This window comes from Schistocerca nitens, chromosome 6 (assembly GCF_023898315.1).
Source record: "Schistocerca nitens isolate TAMUIC-IGC-003100 chromosome 6, iqSchNite1.1, whole genome shotgun sequence".
Classification (NCBI taxonomy): domain Eukaryota; kingdom Metazoa; phylum Arthropoda; class Insecta; order Orthoptera; family Acrididae; genus Schistocerca; species Schistocerca nitens.
The window spans coordinates 488,139,424-488,142,106 of NC_064619.1; the positions used below are offsets into that span (position 1 = coordinate 488,139,424).

General features: G+C 52.4%; 1 non-coding gene across 1 annotated transcript; it reads right to left on the minus strand.

Annotated features, from left to right (window-relative positions):
• Positions 1-1,054: 1,054 nt before the first annotated feature.
• Trnaa-cgc (transfer RNA alanine (anticodon CGC)) lies at positions 1,055-1,127 on the minus strand. The gene has a single exon. It is a non-coding gene; the product is annotated as a tRNA-Ala (tRNA).
• Positions 1,128-2,683: the final 1,556 nt, after the last annotated feature.

A 2,683-nucleotide genomic window follows, 5' to 3' on the forward strand; every position in this document is an offset into this window, starting at 1 on the left:
CGACCCTATTGGCAGTAACCATCTACCTGTCTTCCTCACCATATCATATGGTCGTCGCCCCTGCCTCGACCCTAGCATCGATCCTCCCCCAAAATATGTCCAAGACTATTCCCACGCCAACTGGAATGCCTACCAGGATATCCTCTCTACCCAGATCGATAGCCACCCCGTCGCCTACTACCACCCCAACGACGTTACCTGTGCCGCCTTCTTTCTCCAGCAGACCTTTTCTGAGTCCGTGGAGGCACACATCCCTACCGTCGCCATCCACCTGTACTGCCCCACCTTACCGCCACAGGCCATCCTCCTCTTTCATGAATCCCACCATGCATTCTTTCACACATGGGACCGGGACACACTACAACGCCACCAAGAACTCCAATGACCCATACAAAACTTGATCGCGGCCAAGACATGCTGGGCCTGGCGACAGACATGCACCCACCTTAATGCTACCCTGCCTATTAACTCCCCCAAGTACTGGTCAGCCTTCTGCAACCTTACTGTGTCTAAATTCCCCCTCCCCCCTACTACCCTCTCCTTCATGAGACCACCCCTTTCCTGATAACCTTAGTAAGGCCAACCTTTTTGTTCCTACCTATCCGATATCTTTACCATTACTGATGATCACCAGTTCGATTACACCCTCTTCTCTGATGTCTGTGATCGAACTGACACCTCTGCCCCTCCTCCCGCTCCTGGCTTCCAGTACTTGGATAACACACCTTGCACTCATCACCCCAATCATAGCTATACTATCATAGCTATACTATGCACAAAATGCAACACCGCTCCCAGTCACAACCATGTTACCTACTGTCACCTGTATGAATCTCCCGCCTCCTTCCTCTCCACCCTGGCCTGACTATATTGTGGTCTTGGTGGTGGTGGTGGTTAGTGTTTAACGTCCCGTCGACAACGAGGTCATTAGAGACGGGGCGCAAGCTCGGGTTAGGGGAGGATTGGGAAGTCAATCGGCCGTGCCATTTCAAAGGAACCATCCTGGCATTTGCCTGAAACGATTTAGGGAAATCACGGAAAACCTAAATCAGGATGGCGGGAGACGGGATTGAACCGTCGTCCTCCTGAATGCGAGTCCAGTGTGCTAACCACTGCGCCACCTCGCTCGGTATATTATATTGTGGTCTTGTCCACTGGCTTCTACCCCAAGCTGTGGAAAACCTTCTGGATAACTATGTTCCTAAAAACTGACAAACCGCCTTCTGCTGTCTCATTCTTCCACACCATCAGCCTTACCTCAGTCTTCACCCAGGTGCTGGAATCCATCCTCACCCGATGCATCCACCGACATCTCCACCAGCACTGATTCCTTCCTTCTGCCCAATATAGCTTTCGACCATCCTTCTCTGCTGATGACCTTCTCCTTCACCTCACTCACCACCTCTCTGAACAACTAAATTCCCTTCACTCTGCTATCATCCTCTCTCTTGACCTTGAGTGTGCCTATGACTGTGTATGGCATTCTGATCTCCAAGCTCCAAACCTTTGCCCTTTCTATTAACTATGCCTGTCTGAGGGCCTCCTTCCTTTCTTACCGTCCTTCCTATGTCACCATCCATAACACAGATTCCTACACGTTTCATCCCTCTGCCGGTGCGCCCCAAGGCTCTATCCTCTCCCCTCTATCTTCTGTATACAGCAGACACACTGCCACCTTCACCCCACCCCCCCATCCAACTTCTCCAGCACGCTGATGACACTGCCTTCCTTGTCCTTGCCCCCACTCTGAAACGTTCCCAGCACCTTCTCGAATACCATCTTGATTGATTCACCAACTGGTGTAACCAGTGGCTGCTCAAGGTCAAGCTTTCCAAAACCCAGGGCATCATTGTAGGCCAAACCACCCCTTCATTCTGCCTCATTGGCTTTTATGTCACAATCTATTGCCATCCTATTCACCTCAGCCCCACCCTCGACTGCCTTGGTGTCACTCTTGACCATCACCTTTCTTGGAGCCCCCATCACCAAACAATCCAAGGCAAGGCACACTCCCAACTCCACCTCCTCAAACTCCTCTCTGGCCGCACATGGGGTCTGGACCCCTCTAACATCCTCCACATTTATAAATCCCTTATCTGCCCCATCCTCTGCTATGCCCATCTCACCTGGATTTCTGCCCCTCCCACCTACTATAACTCCCTCCAAATCCTTGAACGCCACATGCTTCACCTCACCTATCGCATCCGTCTCCCATCCCCCAAACGGTTCCTATATGACTTGATTCCCTTCCAGCACCTTCTCCTTTTAATCAAACGGATATGGATCCTTTACATCTCCCGAAAACTCGATCCCCCACACCCGCTTGTATCTCCCATCCACGCCCATCCCAGCCCACCGCTGCGGCTGTATTCTTTCATCCCACCTGCTCTCCATCTTCAAACCGTCCATACCTTTGCTCAAGCTGGCTTCCGCCAACTCTCCCTACCTGATGATGTCCTTGACTACCCCTCCTACCAGCTCTGACTCTCCCATATCCTTCCTTTTTCCCCCAGGGCTCCCTCTCTCCCTCCTCACCTTCCTTTTTCCCCCTTCTGTCTCCCACATCTCCCACTTCCCGCCCCCTCCCCGGGCTTCCAACCCCTCCCCTCTCCCCTCCCCCACTCTCCCTTCTTTCTCCCACTGGTTCCACCACCTTCCTTCACGTCCTCCTACCTCTCCCTTC